The 24,196-nt window shown below is 46.8% G+C and overlaps 1 protein-coding gene across 1 annotated transcript in view; it reads right to left on the minus strand.

The window, feature by feature from the left end:
- CFAP47 (cilia and flagella associated protein 47) overlaps nt 1-24,196 on the minus strand; it is a 1,094,449-nt gene that overhangs the window by 748,121 nt on the left and 322,132 nt on the right.

Genomic DNA, 24,196 nt, shown 5'->3' on the forward strand with positions numbered 1-24,196 from the left:
CACTTTACTGCATTGCTCTCCCAGCCAATATGGAACATTCTGTTTTTCATTGACTGGGACATTGACTATGATAAGGATCGTCCCTTGGATTACACAAGACCTGGATTTGTTTTTCTTTCTAATAAATTGGTGAAAGAGGGAATGTTTTGGGGAAAGTTTTTTCAAATAAAAATGTGTTTGTTGTCTATTTTTTTTTAGTACTGACTGCGTTAATGATGTCGGGTATTTGATAGACGCCTGACATCACGAACACCAGGGCTTGATGCCAGGTGACATTACACATCTGGTATTAACCCCATATATTACCCCGTTTGCCACCGCACCAGGGCAACAGGATGAGCTGGAGCAAAGCACTAGGATTGGCACATCTAATGGATGTGCCACTTCTGGGACGGCTGCGGCCTGCTATTTTTAGGCTGAGGAGAGTCCAATAACCATGGACCTCCCTAGTCTGAGAATATCAGACCCCAGCTGTTCGCTTTACCTTGGCTGGTGATCCAATTTTGGGGGGACCCACACATGTTTTTTTTTTTAATTATTTATTTATTTAATTTAAAATAACAGCGTGGGGTGCCCTCAGTTTTGGATTACCAGCCAAGGTGAAGCTGCCAGCTGTGGTCTGCAGGCTGCAGCCGTATGCTTTACCCTAGCTGGCTATCAAAAATAGGGGGAACCCCATGTCATTTTTTTTTTTTTATTTATTTTTTTTTTGGGCTAAATACAAGGCTAAGCACCCCTTAGTGCCACATGAAAGGCACCAAAGGGTGCAAAATTACAAAATGCAGGAGAGCTGGACATTATAATGACAGAAAAGACTGATATGAAGTGTACAAGCACAAGAAAATCACCAGAGCGCTCTACGCTGTGAAAAGCAGTAGAAAATGGCACTAGAGTGAACATGTGACCGCCTCATGTAGGTTGAAGGTATGGATCCTGGGTAAATTTATGTATTTTCCCTCCTTCAGTTTTTTTGCAGTACGCAAAAAAATGGAAGGCACACTGATGACAAACGGATGACATACGGACCATAGACGGAACGGAAACGAATGCCACACAGATGCATCCGTGAGAAAAAACGGACCGTTTTTTGTGGACCGCAAAATCGGATCGGTCGTGTGAATGTAGCCTTATTCTGATCTGCCGTTTAAAAACAGCAGGCAGAAATAAGTGAATAGCGCCCCCCAGCGTCAGAAAATCTCCGGGGTTTCAGGGGGTAGCTGAGACCCTGGAGATCATGATTCAGGCCGGTTTTTCCGGTCCCCGCTCACGTGATCACCGGTATACACCGTATACCGATGATCACGTTACAGTAAATGACAGTGCCTGTAAAAAATTATTTATCTCCCATCTGGCATGAACAAACATCTCAGATGGGAGATAAATCTTCTCCTTGGTCCCCTCCGGTTCCCCGGTGTCGCCAAAGTGCCATGACACATGCGACAGAAAACTCCTCCCCAGGCCCTGCCAGGTCACCCCCTATAACCCCACCGGTGTTCCCCGGTGTTTCATGGTACCTGTGCAGCGTTGATCACCCGCGGCCCCCTCCTTCACAATGGACGCTGCCGCATGCACAGAGCGGCTGTCAGCTCAGCTTCCTGTGTTCAGACACAGTGAGTGGCGGTAACCATGCATCTGTAAGCTACTGCAATACCTGCTCATGAGGTAAGGAACATAGTTGATCAGGAGAGCTAAACTACATTTCCAAATGGAGGTATTTGATTTTATAGTTGCCCTTCTGAACGACTACCAAACATGAGAGTCCGTTATACGCCACAAGAAAACATGTCTAAATAGCGAGCTCTGTTGTTTAGTATTCATTCAGCTGGATAACTGGACTTAAAGGGGTATTCAATCTCCAAGATCCTATCCAAAATATATAGTAGGTGGAATAGTAATAATATTAGGACATACCTTTATTAGCAAATTTAGTATAGTTCTCCTGATTAGGTATGCCCTTACCTCATGAGCAGGGCATTGCAGCTTTGGTAGCAACAGTTGCAACATGGACTCTGCTGCTGTGGAACCGGGGAGAGTGGGTGCAGATTCATTGCACCCACACTCCTCACATGGAGGGTCTGCACTCCTAAAACATGGGGGATACGTTCCCTGAGCGTGTCCCCCCATATTCTAGATGGTCCAGAGTCGTCGTGAAACCCTTATTTTTTTTTCCTTACAATAAATTGGTGAAAGAGGGAATGTTTTGGGGAGTGTTTTTTCAAATACATTTTTTTTTGTCTATTTTTTTTGTTAGTACTGACATTTTGTGATGTCGGGTATCTGATAGACTCCATGACATCACAAACTGCTGGGCTTGATGTCAGGTGACCTTACAGCTAGTATGAACCCCATTTATTACCCCGTTTGCCACTGCACCAGGGCACGGGATGAGCTGGGGTGAAGTGCCAGGATTGGCGCATTTAGTGGATGCGCCACTTCTGGGGCGCCTGCGGCCTGCTATTTTTAGGCTGTGAATGGCCAATAACTATGGACCTTCCCACCCTGAGAATACCAGACCACAGCTGTCCGCTTTACCTTGGCTGGTGATCTAATTTGGGGGAGACCCTACTTTTTTTTTGCAATTATTATTATTTATAAAACAATTATAAAAAAGAGCCTGGGGTGACCTCCACATTGGATCACCAACCACGGTAAAGCTGCCAGCTGTGGTTTTCAGGCTACAGCGGTCTGCTTTAGCCTAGCTGGCTATCAAAAGTGGGGGGACCACACATCATTTTTTTTTTTTAACTATTTTTTTAAATAAAAAAATGAATGGGCTTCCCTGTATTTTGATTGCCAGCCAAGGTAACGCCAGGCAGATGGGGGTGGCAACCCGTAGCTGTCTGCTCTATCTGCGCTGAGAATCAAAAATACCATGGAGCACTGCGTCATTTTTTTTAATGATGTATTTTTACAGTACTGTGATGTCAGGCAATCAAAATACAGGGAAGCCCATTTTTTTTAGTTATTTAAATAAATAATTAAAAAAAATTTATGGGCTCCCACTGCATTTTTTGTATTGCTAGCTAAGGGTTATCCAAGCAGTTACTGGCTGCTAACCCCCACTGCTTGGTGTGACTTTCACTGGCAATGGAAAAAACCAGGGAAGCATTTTTTACTTTTTTTGCCAAAAAACTAAAAAAAAAATGACGTGGGCTTCGCCATATTTTTGTATGCTAGACAGGTATAGCAGTCAGGTACGGCTGCCCCCAACCCCCAGCGGCTTATTTGTACCCGGCTGGGAACTAAAAATAAAGGGAAGCCCTTTTTTTAATTATTTCATGAATTTCATGAAATAATTAAAAAAAAAAATGACGTGGGCTTCGCCACATTTTTGTGTCCAGCCAGGTACAACTAGGCAGCTGGGGATTGGAATCTTCAGCACAGGTTGGCCCGAGGTTTCTGGGCCCCTCTGCTGCGAATTGCAGTCCGCAGCCACCCCAGAAAATGGCGCTTTCATAGAAGCGCCATCATCTGGCGCTGTATCCAACTCTTTCAGCAGCCCTGAAACTGGGTGGCTTGCTGGGTAATAATGGGTTAATACTAGCTTTGTTTTACTAGCTAGTATTAAGCCAGAGATTCTTAATGTCAGGCAAGTTTGACCCGGCCATTAAGAATCTCCAATAAAGGGTTAAACAAAAAGACACCACACAGAGAAAAAATATTTTAATAGAAATAAATACACAGACACACTTAGAGACTCCATGTTTATTACTCCCTCTCACCCCTCCCTCTGTCTTCTTTCTCCTTCAACCCATGCAGCTCTGCTACATCAGACAGCACTGCATGGGAGGAAGAACGCTGCTGCTTCCCGTGCAGTCTAATCACTCAGTGAGTGAGCAGTTGCAGCGTGCTGTAAGCGGTGACGTCACTGCTGATAGACGGGTTACCATAGCAATGGTGCTTCGATCCCGTGATTCCCAGTGCCGCAATTCACAAGGTGTGGCATCTAGTCCTTGCATGTGGGCTGACTCTGTAAAGAGCGTCCATGCATGCCACAGCCGGTGAATTGCGGCACCGGGAATCACGTGATCGGAGCACCGCGTCTATGGTTACCCGTCTGTCAGCGGTGACATCACCGCTTACAGCACGCAGCTGCTGCTTACTCAGTCGGGGAAGCCGACCATGTGCCAGAGCATCTCACCGGTAAAAGAACATGCTCAAACAAGCACCGCTTACCAGAGAGATGCACTGACAGGACCTAGCATGACGTCAGCCATGTGACCAGTTTGTAGCCAATGAGTAAATAGACACATGACTGGTCATCACCGATCCACGATCACTGACGCGGCGCTGCACGGCGTTCACACTGTGGCGGCTTTTCTTCTTTTGAAAATGCCGGCCGCTCATTAATCCATCTCATATTCCCTGCTTTCCACACCCACCGGCGCCTATGATTGGTTGCAGTCCGACAGGCATCCACGCTGAGTGAAAGCTGTCTCACTGCAACCAATCACAGCCGCCGGTGGCCATGTCTATATCGAGCAGTAAAAAAAATAAATAGATAATTAAAAAAATAAACGATGTGCGGTCCCCCCCAATTTGGATACCAGAAAGGGTAAAGCCACACGGTTGAAGGCTGGTATTCTCAGGATGGGGAGCTCCACGTTATGGGGAGCCCCCAAACCTAACAATATCAGCCAGCAGCCACCCAGAATTGCCGCATTCATTAGATGCGACAGTCCCAGGACTCTACCCGGCACATCCCAAATTGCCCTGGTGCAGTGGCAAACGGGGTAATAAGGAGTTAATGGCAGCCCACTAAGTCCTAGGTTAATTATGGAAGGCATCTCCCCGAGATACCTTCCATGATTAACCTGTAAGTTAAAGAAAATAAACACACACATCCAAAAAATCCTTTATTTGTAATGAAAGACAAAAAAAAACACCCTCTATCAACACTTTATTAACCCCTCAAAACACCTCCAGGTCCGACGTAATCCATGCAAGGTCCCACGATGCTTTCAGCTCTGCTGCATCGGAAGCTGTCAGGAGCGGCAGTAGAACACTCCTGTGAGCTCAATGCAGCAACTGAAGTGAGTCACGCGATCAGCTGTGCTGTCACTGAGGTTACTCGCGGCCACCGCTCTCAGGTGGAGGACTGCAGCTATGGTCCCGAGTAACCTGAGTGAAAGCACAGCTGATCGCGTGGCTCACTGCAGTCACTCAGGGGATTTGTGATCACAGGTGAGTCCTTCACGTGTGACAGCAAATCAAGCCGCGGCACACGCACATCCCGCACATGCACAGTCCCGCAATCACAATGAAGTCGGGTGAAGTTCATCTGAGTTCATTCTGATCGCGCGGCTTTGTCTCGCAGCCAGCCATGCTCTTTTTGACAGTGCGGTCCCACTCGGCTCTGCTGTCAGTCTATGGGGATGCTGCAGAGTCGAGTAAGACCGCACGGTCAAAAATGTGCGTTCTGGATGCTTTTCCCACTCTGTCTATGGCAGAGCAAGCTTCCAGAACGCATGAATTCTACAAGAATACAGCAGCGTTCTGAGACGCACAGGCAGTGACTTACACGCTGCGGAATAGAATGCAACGTGCGCACAAAGCCTTACTGACAAATGCTTGCCCAGACCTTTCATAGTTGTACTTTATGTTTCTAGTGTTGTCTCTGCTAGTGTTCTGATCTTTGTGTTCTAACCCCGGATTGTTATTTGACTTTTCTCCTTGCTCCAGTCATGACCTCCTGCCTATTGACCTTGGACCGTTACCTGACCACATCACTGTTTTCTCCCTGAACATAATATGTGCTCTCCTGGATTTCTGACCCTCAGATATTGACCGGATTACATCTCCTGATTTTCAGTCGCAGGAATAAAGGCCACTTTACACGCAACGATATTGCTAACGAGATATCGTTGGGGTCACGGAATTCGTGACGCACGTCCGGCCTCGTTAGCGACGTCGTTGCGTGTGCCATCTATGAGCGTCCGCTAACGATCAAAAATACTCACCTAATCGTTGATCGTTGACACATCATTCATTTCCAAAATATCGTTGCTGGTGCTGGACGCAGGTTGTTCATCGTTCCTGAGGCAGCACACATCGCTATGTGTGACACCCCGGAAATGACAAACAACAGCGTTCCTGCGTCCTCCGGCAACGAGTTGGGCATGTCGTTAATGCGGCTGCTCTCCGCCCCTCCGCTTCTATTGGTGGCCCGCTGATTGACGTCGCTGTGATGCCGCATGAACCGCTCCCTTAAAGAGGTTGTTTGCCGCCCACAGCGACATTGCTAGGAAGGTAAGTATGTGTGATGCGTACCAGCAATATTGTTTGCCATGGGCAGCAATTTGCCTGTGACGCACAAACGACAGGGGCGGGTGCGATCGCTAGCGACATCGCTAGCGATGTCGCAGCGTGTAAAGCGCCCTTTACTGTGACAAATTCATGAACATAACCGAAAACAACCATCTAGGTTATTTTCAAACCCCCTGCATAATATATTGGCGTATTGCAGTTATTACAATTTCCACATACAGTTCTTGATGCATTCCTAAACATGAAGGTTGAATACTAGGTACAAGGTGGTATAAGATTCTACTAAAGATTGAAGGCTGAACAATTCTATAGATTAGGCCGGAAACTGGTTTCAGATAATGAATGTGCCGTACAAAGCTAAATGTGACATACTGTATTATTTTCTAATAAATGGGGCCACCAACAACAGCCTTTCCCTTTCCAATAACTATTGTTCCCTTAAATCACTAAAGAAAATAAAGCTCCGATAGTTGTGTGAATGACCTCAGAGAACCTTGTATACGAATGGAGAACCAATATCTGGCATACAAAGAAAACTAATTACAGGTGTCTGAGTAGAAAAGCTAAGCTTTACCAATGGCCTAGAGCCACTGCCATTCTCATAACCCTGCAATATAGACTTCATTTGCTTCCAGGTGATAACGCTGTCAAGCAACAGCAAAAATAATAAGAATACACAAATAAATGTAATCCATAATGTACAATATTTCTATTATTATTCTGGTTCAACATAGAAAGTCTTATGTACGGGATACAACAGAGAACATTATCTCTTAACCTTCGGATACAAAAGGTCAATCTATATAGAGGTTAATCTGTATAATATACCAAGGTAAAGAGCACTAATCACTGGATACAACCACATAATCCAATAGTAACAAGAGGAAATAACATTGTAAAAACATAAAATTTCTGTGGAATGAGCCTGAAGAAATAACGATTTAAAAAAACTAAAAAAAAACCTAAGCTCACACTACAAAGTTATTAGCAAAGTAATACTGTATGTGTGTTCCATTCTTCTATGGTAGCGGGATATTTGCTCCTGCCGAATACTGTATATTTCTTCTATTCTTTCCTCTCTCCCAGAATATTATGACCATAAACATGTGGTTACTTTTCTTTATCTTTACCCTTGGGTATTTGTTGTCATTCTTCAAAATAGGACACGAATTATGCGCAAAATAAAAAAATGTTCTACATGTTTTAAAAACATTTTTTTGAGAAAAAAGGGTTGCATATTCAACTAAAATGTTGCATAATTTGTGACAAAATTTCAAGAATACATAAAATTACTTCTGGAGGGACTGCAGTAGTATTCTAAAAAATATATTTGCAACTTTTTAAACCAACCCACGGGCGATTTTCCATTTTTCTTTTTTGTCTTTTCCTCCCCTTCTTCCGAGAGCCATAACTTTTTTTAATTTTCTGTCAATATTGCCAAATAAGGGCTAGTTTTTTGCAGGACGAGTTGTACTTTTGAAAATTTTCACCATATAGTTTACTTCAAAATGGTAAAAAAAATCCAAGTGCGGTGAAATTGCAAAAAAAATGCAATTGAACGATTGTTTTGGGGGTATTTTATTTACCACATTCACTATATGGTAAAAACTGACTTGTCAGTATGATGCCTCGGGTCTGTATGAGTTTGTAGATACCAAACATGTATACTTTTATCTAAAGGGTGAAAAACAAATTCTGAAGTTTGTCAAAGAAAGAGTAATGCTTTTGTCACCATTTCCAAGACCGGTAGCATTCTCATTTTTCGGAATCTGGGGCTCAGTGACAGTTTATTTTTTGCATCTTGAGCTGGCATTATTAATTATGCTATTTTCTGGATGATGCAATGTTTTGATTGCCTGTCATTGCATTTTTAAAAAAATGAGACCAAAAAACATAATTTTGGCATTTGGAAAATTTTTCACGCCATGCCGTGTATCAATGATATTCATCGATTTTATATTTTGATAGATCGGGCATTTATGAATGCGGTGATATCAAATATGTGTATTTTTAATTTTTTTTAACAGTTTTATTTTCAATGGGGCAACAGGGGGGTGATTTGAACTTTTTAGTTCTTTTCATAATTTTTTAACTGTTTTTTACATTTTACCTTTTTTATTTTTTCTAGTCCCCTAGGAGACTTTATAACTCCACAGCATCGCTCTGATCAGCAGAAATGCTCATCTCCTATGAGTGCCGTCGCTCTGACGGCTCTCACAGGAAGTGAGTCGTGGCAGCGTCAGGACTCATCAGCTGCCATGACAACACATTGGCACCACTTGATCATGTCAGGGGGCCACCGATGGCGGGGGGAAACACAGTCCCTGCTGTGGCCATTTAAATTGCAATGTCAGTGTTTAAAAGTGCAATCTAAAGGGTTAATAGGTGCGGGCAGATCTCTGATTGACTTGCGCCTGTTAACCACACATGTCTGCTGATCAGATGAGCAGATATGTATGGGAATTATAGCGGGCTCCCCGTCGGAGCCCATGGTAACCGGAGATAGGCGACAAAGGACGTACCGGACGTAAAGGTTAAAAAGTCGCAATTGATGAATTATCTGAAAACATCTAGAACATAAAATCTAGTGAACAGAAAAACAAGTACTAGCTACTAGCAAGCGCATATAAAATAGACTAAAAAAATATCTATATTGAAGGAAGAATTTGGCTCAAATCAAATACAGGCTGAAAATACCAAAAACTAGAAAAACAAATTACAATTGCAAGGTTCTAAATGGTCACTGTATTATTCCTAACTACTATACCGTATATATAAAATAGAAAGATACACAGAGATAGAGGGATATAACAATTACTTCGAAGCGGTTGACGTATTTATCAGTCATCACAAGGTAATTCTATGGCCAGTAGCATAACTGGATTTGGATAAGCCCCTTTGCAAAATTTGGACCTGGTCCCCCCCTGCAGGTTGATCAGATGTTTGGCCCGTGTAGAATTATAGATCCTATAGAGACATACTGTACATGTTGCTTCCCATCCCACTTCATTATGTAGTAATGTCTCACATCCTGGTATATCCAGTATGTCACCATCCTGGGCCCCTTCCTGGTATATATTTCCCCCACCTCAATATATATTTTCCCCATCCTGGGATCCTTCCTGGTATATAAAGTTGAAAACCAGAGGTTTACATACACTATCTACAAAGACACATATGCATGTTTTTCTCACTGACATGAAATCAGAATAAACCATTCCTACTTTAGGTCAATTAGGATTACCAAAATTATTTATATTTGCCAAATGACAGAATAATGAAAGGGAGAGAATGTTTTAAAGCATTTTTATTACTTTCTGCAAAGTCAAAAGTTTACATACACTAAAGGGTGCTTTGCACGCTGCGAGATCTCTAACGATATATCGTCGGGGTCACGTCGTTAGTGACGCATATCCGGCGGCGTTAGCGATATCGCAGCGTGTGACACCTACGAGAGACAATCAACAATCGCAAAAACGTCAAAAATCGTTGATTGTTGACACGTCGCTCCTTTTCATAATATCGTTGGTGGTGCATGCCGCTGGTTGTTCGTTGTTCCTGCGGCATCACACATCGCTATGTGTGACACCGCAGAAACGACGAACATCTCCTTACCTGCGTCCACCGGCAATGAGGAAGGAAGGAGGTGGGCGGCATGTTTCGGCCGCTCATCTCCGCCCCTCCTCTGCTTTTGGGCGGCCGCTTAGTGACGCCGCTGTGACGTCGCTGTGACGCCGAACGCACCTCCCCCTTGAAAGAGGGATTGTTCTGCAGCAACAGCGACGTCGATAAGCAGGTATGTGCGTGTGACGCTGCCGTAGCGATATTGTTCGCTATGGCAGCGATCACCACATAACGCAAGAACGACGGGGGCGGGTGCTATCGCTCGCGACATCGCTAGCAATCGCTAGCGATGTTGCAGCATGTAAAGCACCCTTAAGAGTATCAACAAAACAAAAATAAACAAAATGGTCATATTAATCACAGACCGCACTAAAGCGGGCTTTACACGCTACGATATTTTTAGCAATTGCTAGCGATATCATACGCAGAAGCACCCGCCCCCGTCGTGCATGCGATATCGCGTCACACACACTTCCCTGGACGGCGGCGTCGCTGTGACTGCCGAACAATCCCTTCCTCAAGGAAGAGGTGCGTTCGGCGTCACGGCGACGTCACCACGACGTCACTAAGCGGCCGGCCAATCAAAGCGGAAGGGCGGAGATGAGCGGGACGAACATCCCGCCCACCTCCTTCATTCCTCATTTTGGGGGCGGGACGCAGGTAAGGTGAGGGTCCTCACTCCTGCAGGTAAGGTGAGGTTCCTCGCTCCTGCGGTGTCACACACAGCGATATGTGCTGCCGCAGGAACGAGGAACAACATCCATAAACAACCATTAACAATTTTTGATTTTAGGACGACCTCTCCATGGTGAATGATTTTCACCACTTTGGAGAACGTTTAAGGTCGATGGTAAGTGTTACACGCTGCGATACCGTTAATGACGCCGGATGTGCGTCACTAACGACGTGACCCCGATGATAAAACATTAACGATATCGTAGTGTGTAAAGCCCCCTTAAGTGGTCAACCTTTATAACCCAAGGGGATTAACCACAGTAAGGTTGAAAAAGAGTGACACAAGGTCCAACTAGATCAATTAAAATTTAAATTTTATTGTAAGAATATACTTAAAATAGATACAGCAATAAGGTGCTTCAAGGATGGTAATAAAATAAAGCACCAGGGACAATTGGACAAGTGGCAGGATTATAATATGACAAACTATGAATAGGGGTTGGGACGTGGCACCAGGACTACATACATACCCAGGTACAGGATATATGCTGCTTTCTTTTGGTGACTGCAATCTCTGTTGCTTACTACCATTTGGCTGATAATTTTTGCTTCAATCACCTTGCATTGTTCATACCATTGCACAACATATTGTCATCACATTTGTATATACCTACTGTGTGAAGGATAGAATTTAATTTATGATCACATGGTATGAAGTGTTATCTACCTAGCTTTATTATAATAATATCTATATTCATAGGTTGTCATATTATAATCCTGCCACTTGTCCAATTGTCCCTGGTGTTTTATTTTATTACCATCCTTGAAGCAGCTTATTGCTGTATATATTTTAAATATATTCTTGCAATAAAATTTAAATTTTAATTGCTCTAGTTGGACCTTATGTCACTCTTTTTCAACCTTACTGTGGTTGATCCCCTTGGTTATAAATACACTACGAGTACTATGCCTTTAAACAACATGGGACAGCCCATACGATTATGTCATGTCTTTGGAAGCTTCTGATAGGCTTATTGGCAACATCTGAGTTAATTATAGACACACCTGTGGTTGTATTTTAATACACACCTGAAACACGCTGCTTCTTTGTGTAGCATCATGGGAAAGTCAAAAGAATTCAGCCAAGATCTCAGGAAGAGAATTGTGCACTTGCACAAGTCTGGTTCATCCTTGAGTGCAATTTCCAAGGGCCTGGCACTCAGGGTCTAAGGCCTCAGTATGCCCAAGGCCAGATTGCCCTGATTTCCTGTGTGCAAGCAGGCATTGTTTTTACAGCTCCGCTGCCTACAGTAGAAAGTAGTAGTGGAGAGTCAGGAAAAGGTCTCCAGCATCCTGGCCAGCTCTTTCTCTATGATTCAGATGAGTGCAGCATGATGACATGAGCAGGGCGCTTGCATCATGTAAAATGTTCCCGGCTAGAAAAGGTGTAAAAAATGATGCTGCAGGGAATCGTCTGGAGAAGTGAGTGACTCTTTATTATTTTTCAAACACTGTGGGAAAGAGCATAAAATAGAAAGAGGGGGATAGAACGCTATACAGGGCCTTGTAATGAATTTGGTGGTGTACTTTTAAGGTGACGCAGATGGCAATGCAAGTGAACATCGCAATCTGCTTGTAGAAGGTATTAAGAGCAAACAGGAACTAAAGAGTCAAGTGTGTTTCCACGAGGGAAGACTTTATAAAAGACGCCGGGTCGCTTGACAGTTGTGGCGCAGTTACTAAACAAAAAAAGGCTGGGCCAAGAAGAGGGGGAGTTATTACCAGAACCTGTAGCAGGAAGTTGATGTGGTACCAAAGTGTGCTTACAACCACCACTGCCCCAGAAGGGCCAGAAAGCAGTCGGATCTTGGAGAGGGCCTGATGTATACCAATGCCAGTACAAGACCAGGATATACACCAGTAGAAGAACCCTTACAAGTGCCAGTAGAAGTCAATGATCTACGGCAATAGAAGACCTTAACCAGCACCAGTATGAGATTGTGATCTACACTAGTAAAAGCCCTTGACCTCCACCAGTAGAAGCCTGTGACAAGCGCTCACCGAAGACCGAACACAGAAGACCAAATACTGAACATAGTTTCCAAAAGAAGATGCGAGTGACCAGGGTCATTGCCTCCTGTGGAGAAATACGGTATTAAGAGAGGCCTGAGGCCACATTTCCAAAAATGAAGACAGCAACCAATTTAGTAAGCAAGGATACCCAACAACTTTGACTTTTGGCCAAGTGGGTAGCATCTCTCACCTCGTTAGGGCCTATGTGCCGATTAGTCTCATGTAGACAAAGAACTACCAAATAGAGTTATTTCCCTGATAGAGTGATTTAGTTTATGATAACATTGATGGTGACAGTTGTATAGTGATAGGAATAATATAGTGTAGTTAATATTGTGAATATTACTGTGTGATAATATTGTGATTGTTTACATTTGAAAAAAGAGAATTTTGTTACTTACCGTAAATTCTTTTTCTTATAGTTCCGTCATGGGAGACCCAAACCATGGGTGTATAGCTTCTGCCTCCGGAGGACACACAAAGTACTACACTCAAACGTGTAGCTCCTCCCTCCTAGCATATACACCCCCTGCTAGCCAGTCCTAGCCAGTTTAGTGCAAAAGCTGAAGGAGGACATCCACCCACAAGTAGAGACAGAGTAAAACCCGGAACAACCGGTACCTCTGTCTGCAACAACAACAGCCGGTGAAGACACACGGAACAAGAAACCTGCCAACAGGCAATAGGGAGGGTGCTGGGTCTCCCATGACGGAACTATAAGAAAAAGAATTTACGGTAAGTAACAAAATTCTCTTTTTCTTTATCGTTCCTATGGGAGACCCAAACCATGGGACGTTCTAAAGCAGTCCATGGGTGGGAATAAACAGACAAACTGAGAAGTAGGCGAAACCTAACTTCACAAATGGGCGACAGCCGCCTGAAAAAAGCGTCTGCCCAAGCCCGCGTCTGCCGAAGCATGAGCCTGCATTGGGTAGTGCTTCGAAAAGGTATGCAGACTAATCCAAGTGGCAGTCTGACAGACCTGGTGAGCCGTAGCCTGGTGCTTGAAAGCCCAAGAGGCCCCGACAGCTCTGGTCAAGTGTGCCCTGATCCCAGGCGGGGAAGGCACTTGAGTACACTGGTAGGCATCGGAAATGGCCGACCTAAGACGAACCAGGGTCGGCGTAGATGCCGAGAGACCGCTACGCTGACTAGTGGTCAGCACCAGAGAGAGGTGCACCGCCTAATAACAGCGGTGCGAGACACAAAGATCCGGAGCGCCCGCACCAGATCCAGGATATGCAACGCTTTTTCAAAGCGATGAACAGGAGCCGGACAAAAGGAAGGCAGGGAAAATGCCCCGGTTAAGGTGGAAGCAGCAACCACCTTAGGGAGAAAGTCCGGAGTCGAACGGAGACCACCTTGTCTTGATGAAAAACCAAAAAAGGGGGTGACTCAGAAGAGAGTGCAGCCAAAACAGAGACTCTCTTGAGGGAAATTATGGCCACTAGAAAGACCACTTTCTGTGAAAAACAAAACAAAGAAACCTCCCTGAGAGGCTCAAAGGGGGGTTTCCGGAAACCGTGAGGACCGGATTAAGGTCCCAGGGCTCCATAGGCCGCCGGTAAGGCGGAATAATGTGAGATGCGCCCTTGAAGGAGCGCACCTGAGCCAGCCGGAAGATACGCCGCTGGCACACACTGACAGAGCCAAGAGCTGTCCCTTAAAGAGGGATAGTCCTAAGCTGTAGACCGGACTGTAGAAGGGACAGGAGGGTCGGCAAGGCCAAAAGGCCAAGGACACTTCGGAGCTCGAGTCATAGTGGAGATGACTTCAGGAGGGATACCAGAAGTCGTCAAGATCCAGGACTCAAGAGCCACGCCGTCAATCTGAGAATCCAGAATTCTGGCGGAAAAAAACGGACCCTTTGAGAGAAGGTCTGGACGGTCCGGAAGATGCCATGGCAACACTACGGACAGATGGAGCAGGTCAGGGTACTAAGCTTGCCTGGGCCAGTCTGGAGTATGAGAATGACCCGACGGCCCTCCTTACTGATCTTGCGCAGGATTCTGGGCAAGAGCTAGAGGGTGAAACACGTAAGACAGACGAAGCTGGGACCAAACATGCACCAGTGCGTCTGCCGCAAAAACCTGAGGATCGTGGACCGCGGATGGACAGCTGAGATAATCTGCCTCGCAGTCTTCACGTCTGGGATGTGGGCTGCGGATATGGTGGACTAGGAGTCCTTCGTCCACTGAAGAATGCGTTGAGCCTCCAACATTACCAGGCGGCTGAGTGTGCCGCCCTGTAGGTTGATGTAGGTAAACGCTGTCACGTCATCTGACTGGACTCGAATGTGCCCAGCCGCCAACAGATGGTGAAAGGCTTAGAGAGCTCTGATTTCCAGCACATTGATCCAGAGGGCTGATTCGGACAGAGTCCAAGCGCCCTGCGCTCTGTGGTGGAGAAACACTGCTCCCCAGTCAGATGGACTAGTATCCTGGTGAGGATCACCCGTGACGGGGCCAGGAAGGAGCGTCCCTGAGACAGAGTGGCCGAAGCCACCACTGAAACGAGCCCCTGGTCTGTGGCGAAGCCACCATCCCGGAAAATATCCAGCCTCCGAGGAGGAGAAACTGGGCAAGGGAATCGCTTCCATTGACGCCACCATATGATCCAGTACCTGTATTCGGTGCCTGATGGAACGACGTCGACCGCCAGCAGAGGGACTACTGTTTGACTAAGGACAGCTTCACAAGTGCCGACAGAGTCTCGAATTGCGTCCCTGGGTACGTGAACTTCTGGTTCGAAGTCAGAGTGGTCTTGGACAGAATGACAAGCCACCCGAAATGGTTAGCGTGGCAACAGTGAGCGAGGCACTCTGCTAAGAGTCTGCACTGGATGAAGCCCCGACAAGAAGGCCGTTCAGGGCAAAAGATCACTGCCAACCTCTAGGGGTGCAGGACCCTAATCACAGCTGCCCCAACCTTGAGAGTACTCGAGGGGCCGTGGCTAACTCCAAGGGAAGAGCCACGAATTAGACCACTCCGATTTCAAAACGTAGCCAACGCTGGTGAGAAGCTGCGATTGGCACATGCAGATAGACATCTCTGATGTCGATGGATGATAGGGAATGTCCTTGGGTTATCAATTGATCCGTTGAAAACACCCGGAACAAGACCGAGACTCCATGTGAAAACGCCGCACCTGAACATGCTTGAAAAGCTTGAGATCCAGGTCGGAAGTACCTGCCCTCTACGGGGACTAGGAATAGATTTAAGCAGAATCTCAGAACCGTTCCCAATTGGGAACCGGTACAATTACTCCATTGGCCTGCAAGAATGCCACGGCCTGTGAGAAGGCGGCGGCCTTGGAACAGGGGGGAGTTGACAGAAAAAATCTGTTTGGCGGGTGGATAGAAATCTATCCTGTAGCCATGGAGAAGTAATCCCGCCCCCACTGATCGGAGACATGTTAAAATCATACGTCGCCAAAGTGGAAGAGCCTGCCACCGACCAAGGACGTTGCTGGCGTGGCCAGATAGCCCGGAGGAAGCTGACTTAGTGGCAGCATCTCCTGCGGTTTCTGAAGACGCGGCTTCGAGCGCCATTTGGGTTTTACGATCCTTGGCCGAACTAGTGGACGAGGCCGAGGGCTTAGAAAACGCTCAGATGGAGGAACGCAAGAACGAAAACCTCCGCTGATTCCTTCCCTGGACAGGTTTCCTGATTTGGGATTGTGGCATGGAAGAACTCTTCCCGCCAAAAGCTTCCTTAACAATTTCATCTAGTTGTTTTCGAAAGACTGGTCCCAACAAAAGGGAGCCCAGCAAGGAACTTCTATAGAAGCATCTGCCTTCCACTTCCGAAGCCACAGGAGCCTGCGGAAGCGAGGAAAGTAGCCGAGGCCACCGCGGTGCGGTGAGAGTCTCCAGCATGGCAGACATGGCATAGGATGAAAAGGCTGAATCTGGAAGTTCAGGCAACCATTTCGGGCATAGAGTCCCTGTGAGGGACGCATCTCCTCTAGAGAAGCAGAGGAGGCTACGAAAGCCCGCACTGCTATAAAGCTGAGGAGAACGAAGCTCCTGCCGCCCCTAAACAGATTTGGCCAGAAGGACAACCTGGTGGACAGCAAAACTATAAATGAGGAGCCATCAGCCACTGATATAACGGCCCGGGCTGAGCCACCTTTGGTGAATGAGCCCACTCCTTAACCACCACTGGTGGAAAGGGAAACAGTCATCAGAACCACGCTTCATGGGAAGCGTCTGTCAGAGCAGACTCTGGGCTTGGTCACAGAGGCCTGAAAAACTGGAGTGGTTAAGGAACACACTCCTTGTTCTCATAGGCAAGGTAACTCCGGCGGATTAGGGTCCAGTACAAAAGTAATGTACAATGGGATCCCTATAGAGGTGCCGTCAGGCACTGATACAACTATCCGGGCTGAAAGTCTAGACACCGGAGGGACCACCCTTGGCGAAATAGCTCACTCCTTGACCACCACTGGTGGGAGGGAGAAACAGTCATCAGAACTCCGCTTTGGGGTCTGACAGGACAGGCTGTGGGCCTGGACACAGTGGGCTGAAAACTAGAGTGGTAAGGAACACACTCCTTGTTCTGTTTAAGGTATACTGATGCCTTTCTGCCAGCGGGGAGTGCTCCCCTGATACAGGCGGATGGAGGTCCAGTACAAGTATAATGGACGCAATCCCATCATTAGCATCTGCGTCACCTTCGGACAGATCAATGGTACATAAAGTAGCGTCCGAGCCCCTGGTAGGGACATCCTCCTCGTCCAGTGAGTCAGCTCGTGAATCAGAGCTGCGGGACGGGGAAGGACAGGGGACCCTGCGTCTCCATTTTAGGAGGACGGGGTCTGAGACCAGAAGGAGAGTCCTCCGTGAGCTTTGCTGAGCGAGTAGCCGCAGAAACACCCTGAGAAGGGGGCTAATGCATGCTCCGCAGAGTCCGGGACGGTCATCCCCTGGAAAGAGCGGATTCTGCCCAAACCGGGGGTTCAGCCACCGAAGCCGGAGCAGCTGGAGGGACCACTGATGAGCCTCCAGGCTGACTCTGCGTCTCCTGTGTTTATGTGCTCGGTACAGGCCGTACGAGTCCTCATACAGTGCAAATTAAAAACAGCCCTGCAGCCTTGCTCTGATGTGAGACATGCTGCAGAGGTGGGGGCTCTGACCAGAGTGGCCCCCAGCAGAGTATATAACAGATAAAATAAGCAGCTGCACAAACCCATGGTTGTGGCTGCTAGGCCGTTTAATAGACATTTTTGTGCCCCCAGTCCCTCAGCCCAGGCCCCCACTTGTCACAATGTGGAAACTCTGTGCCTATGCAGGCACAGAGAACGCTGAGAAAATGGCGACCGGAGCGAGGAGAGGGGGCGGGGCCTACTCTGAGAGCGGCAAATGAGGTAGACAGGGGAGGGAATCCTTCCTCAGTGAGGAGTGTCCCTTCCCTGTGCTGCACAGCCGCTGGGCGGAGCCATCCTGTCTCTCTGCGTGACTGACAAGCAGAGGCAGTGGAAACCGAAACTAGGCCTCAGGCGAAGCCGGGGCCTAGATTTAAACATGCGGCCGGCGTGCAGGCACCATCGGCGCGGTTCTCCAGTGAAAACTGGAGAACCGGCCGGAAATGTTAACACAAACATAAAACACACTCTCCCCACAAAATAAAGTATAAAGGACCCCTGGAAAGACCACTTTCTGTGGTAATAACGTCTCATGTACTTAGCTTGTGAGACGCAGGTGCCAGGTCCCTGGGGGATGAGCGCTCCGTCCGACAGGATCCTGAACAGGGCTGTGGATGGAGACCGGTCTCCTGCAAAGCAGTGAGAACCGTGTTGGCTCCCACTTCAAACCAGAGCCTCTCAGAGGGTGTTGAAGGAGCGCGGCATGTGAAGGCTCCAGCCTTGGAAAATCAACCTTAACAGCACCGCCGACACAGTGGGGTGAGAAGGGACATGCCGGGAGTCCAGACTGGACCCGCTTTTCTTCCAAATCTTTGATCCAAAGAAAAAAATCAAAAATCAAAAATCAGAGAATGCATGTGTGTGTGACCTCCTGAAACACAAAGCATTGAACTGGCTAGGACTGGCTAGCAGGGGGTGTATATGCTAGGAGGGAGGAGCTACACGTTTGAGTGTAGTACTTTGTGTGTCCTCCGGAGGCAGAAGCTATACACCCATGGTTTGGGTCTCCCATAGGAACGATAAAGAAAACTGTGTTGCTAATTCCTTTACTGTTATAATCTTATCTTTTAATAGTCACATGTGATGTTCCCTGATCGTTCCTTACCACTGTCACTCCTTTATTTGTGTTGTTGAGCCACCACTGAGTTGTCTTTTCTGTAATGTTGCAAGTAACCTGCTTACATACTTTATACGCCATGAGCAAAAACCCTAGATAGTGTAGGTTAAACTTAAGGCCCCGTCACACACAACGAGATCGCTAACGAGATCGGGTTGCGTCACCGTTTCTGTGATGCAGCAGCGATCTCGTTATGTGTGACAACTACCAGCGATCAGGCCCCTGCTGTGAGATCGCTAGTTGTTGCTGAATGGTTGGGACCATTTTCTTCAAAGACGATGTCCTGCTGGGTAGGATGCATCACTCTGTTTGACGCCTACCAACGACCTCCTAACACAGTCCCAACGCCTGCTGAGATTGTTAAACAGGTCGCTGATCGTTACTGCGTTGTTAGTAAAATCTGACTGTGTGACATCTCACCAGCGACCTCCCAGCGACTTAGGGGTACTTCTCACATAGCGAGATCACTAGCGAGATCGCTGCTGAGTCACAGTTTTTGTGACGCAGCAGTGACCTCATTAGCGATCTCGCTGTGTGTGACACTGAGCAGCGATCTGGCCCCTGCTGTGAGATCGCTGCTCGATGCACACACTGCTGGTTCATTTTTTTATTGTTGCTCTCCCGCTGTTAAGCACACATAGCTGTGCAACAATCTGAATGTGCAGGGAGCAGGGAGCCGGCGTCTGGCAGTCTGCGGTAAGCTGTAACCAAGGTAAACATTGGGTAACCAAGGTGGTTACCCGATATTTACCTTAGTTACTAGAGTCCGCTGCTCTCACGCTGCCAGTGACGGCTCCCTGCTCCCTGCACACGTAGCCAGATTACACATCGGATAAATAAGCAAAGCGCTGGTAACCAAGGTAAATATCGGGTAACCATACCCGATGTTTACCGTGGTTTCCAGTGTCCGCAGCTTCCAGACGCCAGGTCCCTGCAAGCGCAGCATCGCTTCCACGTCGCTGCTGGCTGGGGGCTGGTCACTGGTCGCTGGTGAGATCTGCCTGTTTGACAGCTCACCAGCGACCATGTAGCGACGCACCAGCAATCCTAACCAGGTCAGATCGCTGGTGAGATCGCTGGTGCGTTGCTAAAGTGTGACGGTACCCTTACCAGCGATCCTTATCAGGTCGCATCATTTTCGGGATCGCTGGTAAGTCATTAAATGTGATGGGGGGGCTTTAGGCAAAGGCTAAAAGGTTTAATAAGAAAGTGTCTGGCTTCACTGCTGCTTAAACTGGGAAACAAGGATAACACAATAGAGTCCTTGTAATGCTTATTGCATGTGTGGATAAGAAAAACAAAGACCCAGTTGGGTGAACTGATTTTCTTCATAAAGACTGTTTGACAGCCCTGCAAAATTATTAATTAGCCAACAAGGATGAGAAGATTTCTCATTATGATAATTTGGTATAAAATCCCCTTTTCAACATTTTCTCTCTACACAGTGTGTCCAACCATATCCTGTCCACCAATGGCGGACCAACTTGAGAACAGCGGAAGCTATAGGCATAGAAGTGGTGTCTAAGTATAGTAAAGTAGCCATGTGCTACACAATGAAACCACATATTGCGCCACCTAGTGGGAAACAACGGAGTAAGCATTCTTATCTCGAAAACGGAATGAGATAGAGAAAAAAGTGAATTACAAAGTTGTAGGGCATCATCAATCCAATATGAATCGACACCTTACATACAGAAATGCTATGATTAGAATGTGTAAGACTCACAAGGCTGCAGACGTGAAGCAATACCTCATGGAGACCTCCTACAAGTCATTGGGTATGGTGGCTGCGTGGAGTGGCCTCCACGCTCACCTGACCTGGCCCCATTGGACTTCTTTCTGTGAGGTCACATCAAACAGCAGGTGTATGCGACCCCTCCACCAACAATGCAGGACCTACGACGACGTATCACAGATGCTTGTGCAAATGTATCACCTACCATATTGCACAACGTGCAGCAAGATACAGTATACTGTCCAGAGCCCAGATGTGCATTGCAGCTGACGGTGGCCACTTTGAGCATCAAAGTTAAATGAGCGCCATATGCGTGACCAGCATTCAATGTTTTGGGGGGGTCATGGGTTTCATATCATAGCATTTCTGTATGCAAGGTGTCGATTCGTATTGCATTGATGATGCCCTACAACTTTTTAATTCACGTTTTTTCTCTATCTCGTTCCGTTTTCGAGATAAAAATGCTAACTCTGTTGTTTTCCACCAGGTGGCGCTATAGGTGGTTTCATTGCGTAGCGCATGGCTACTTTACTATACATAGACAACACTTCTATGCAGTGGTGTAACTAGAGTTTGATGGGCCCCGGTGCAAAGTTCAGACCTGGGCCCCGCCTCCACATACATCGACACTTGGGGTACGGGATAATAACACTGACACTCGGGGTACAGGATAATGATGCTGACACTTGGCTCTTACCCAAAGCACCCAGATTTCCCATGATCTGAAATCCCTCTATAAGCACCCAGCTTTCCTATGATCTGATATCCATCTTGTCCTCGGCACCCAGCTTCCCCATGCTCTGCTATACATCTTTCCCTCAGCACCCAGCTTTCCCATATCAGAGCATGGGAAAACTGGGTGCTGAGAGAAGATGTACAGCAGAGCATGGGAAAGCTGGGTGCCGAGAAAAAGAGCCCTTTTCCCTCAGCACAAAACATTCCCATCCCCTGATTGTATCTTTGTCCCCCCTTGTATATAGTTCTCCAAATACAATAATGGCCCCAACATTGCCTTCCAAATAGTATAAAGTGTCCCACATAACCCTTCATATATTAGAATACACTCCCATAGTCCTCCATGTATTATAATTCACCCCATAGTTCTCCATGAATTATAATTCACCCCATAGTACTCAATATATAATACTGCACCCCATAGTCCTCCATATATTATACTGAACCACATAGTCCTCCATATATTATACTGAACCACATAGTCCTCCATATATTATACTGCACCACATAGTCCTCCATATATTATACTGCACCACATAGTCCTCCATATATTATACTGCACCACATAGTCCTCCATATATAATACTGCACCCCATAGTCCTCCATATATTATACTGTACCACATAGTCCTCCATATATTATAATGCACCCCCATAATCCTCCATGTATAAAGTAACCCTTCAAGTATTATCATGAATTTCTAATAGTTCTCCATGTATTATAATTCACCCCATAGTTCTCCATATATTATACTGCACCACATAGTCTTCCATATATTATAATGCAGCCCTATCGTCCTCCATGTATAAAGTAGCCCTCATAGCCCTCCAATTATTATAATGAATTTCTCATAGTTCTCCATATATTATAATTCACCCAATAGTACTCCATATATTATACTGCACCACATAGTCCCCAATGTTTTATAATGCACCCCCATAGTACATGTATAAGGTAGCCTCCATAGTCCTCCATATATTATAATGCAGCCCCCATAGTCCTATATGTATTATAACGCAACCCCATAAAACTTTATATTGTACTATGCAGCCCCATACTCTTCCATGCATAATGCACCCATATATTCCATGTATAAGGTGTCCTTCATTTTGTATTATGCAGCCCCCCAGACCTCCATATATAATAATGCAGCCAGCTTCTCCAGGCCTCCATGTATAATGTAGCAGCCAGCCTCTCCAGGCCTCCATGTATAACAATGCACCCAGCCTCCCCAGGCCTCCATGTATAATATAGCAGCCAGCCTCTCCAGACCTCCATCTATAATAATGCAACCAGCCTCCCCAGTCCTCCATGTATAATAATGCATCCAGCCTCCCCAGTCCTCCATGGATAATAATACAGCCAGCCTCCCCAGGCGTCCATGTATAAAATAGCAGCCAGCCTCTCCAGGCCTCGATGTATAATATAGCAGCCAGCCTCCCCAGGCCTCCATGTATAATAATGCAGCTAGCCTCCCCAGGCCTCCATGTATAATAATGCAGCCAGCCTCCCCAGACCTCCATATATAATAATGCAGCCAGCCCTCCATGTATAATAATGCAGCCAGCCTCCCCAGACCTCCATGTATAATAATGCAGCCAGCCTCCCCAGACCTCCATCTATAATAATGCAGCCAGCCTCGCCAGTCCTCCATGTATAATAATGCATCCAGCTTCCCCAGGCCTCCATGTATAGTAATACAGCCAGCCTCCCAAGGCCTCCATGTATAATATAGCAGCCAGCCTCTCCAGGCCTCCATGTTTAATATAGCAGCCATCCTCTCCAGGCCTCCATGTGCAATATAGCAGCCAGCCTCCCCAGGCCTCCATGTTTAATATAGCAGCCAGCCTCTCCAGGCCTCCATGTATAATATAGCAGCCAGCCTCCCCAGGCCTCCATGTATAATGCAGCCTCCACAGGCCTCCATGTATAATACAGCCAGCCTCTCCAGGACTCCATGTATAATATAGCAGCCAGCCTCTCCAGGCCTCCATGTATATTGCAGCCTCTCCAGGCCTCCATGTATAATATAGCAGCCAGCCTCTCCAGGCCTCCATGTTTAATATAGCAGCCATCCTCTCCAGGCCTCCATGTGCAATATAGCAGCCATCCTCCCCAGGCCTCCATGTTTAATATAGCAGCCAGCCTCTCCAGGCCTCCATGTATAATATAGCAGCCAGCCTCCCCAGGCCTCCATGTATAATGCAACCTCCACAGGCCTCCATGTATAATACAGCCAGCCTCTCCAGGACTCCATGTATAATATAGCAGCCAGCCTCTCCAGGCCTCCATGTATAATGCAGCCTCTCCAGGCCTCCATGTATAATATAACAGCCAGCCTCCCCAGGCCTCCATGTATAATGCAGCCTCCCCAGGCCTCCATGTATAATGCAGCCTCCCCAGGCCTCCATGTATAATGCAGCCTCTCCAGGCCTCCATGTATAATGCAGCCTCTCCAGGCCTCTATGTATAATAATGCAGCCTCCCTAGACCTCCATGTATAATGCAGCCTCTCCAGGCCTTCATGTTTAATGCAGCCTCTCCAGGCCTCCATGTATAATAATGCAGCCTCCCAGACCTCCATGTATAATGCAGCCTCTCCAGGCCTCCATGTATAATAATGCAGCCTCCCCAGACCTCCATGTATAATGCAGCCTCTCGAGGCCTCCATGTATAATGCAGCCTCTCCAGGCCTCCATGTATAATGCAGCCTCTCCAGGCCTCCATGTATAATAATGCAGCCTCCCCAAACCTCCATGTATAATGCAGCCTCTCCAGGCCTCCATGTATAATACAGCCTCTCCAGGCCTCCATGTATAAGGCAG

The sequence above is a fragment of the Anomaloglossus baeobatrachus genome, chromosome 2 (genome assembly GCF_048569485.1).
Source record: "Anomaloglossus baeobatrachus isolate aAnoBae1 chromosome 2, aAnoBae1.hap1, whole genome shotgun sequence".
NCBI lineage: Eukaryota > Metazoa > Chordata > Amphibia > Anura > Aromobatidae > Anomaloglossus > Anomaloglossus baeobatrachus.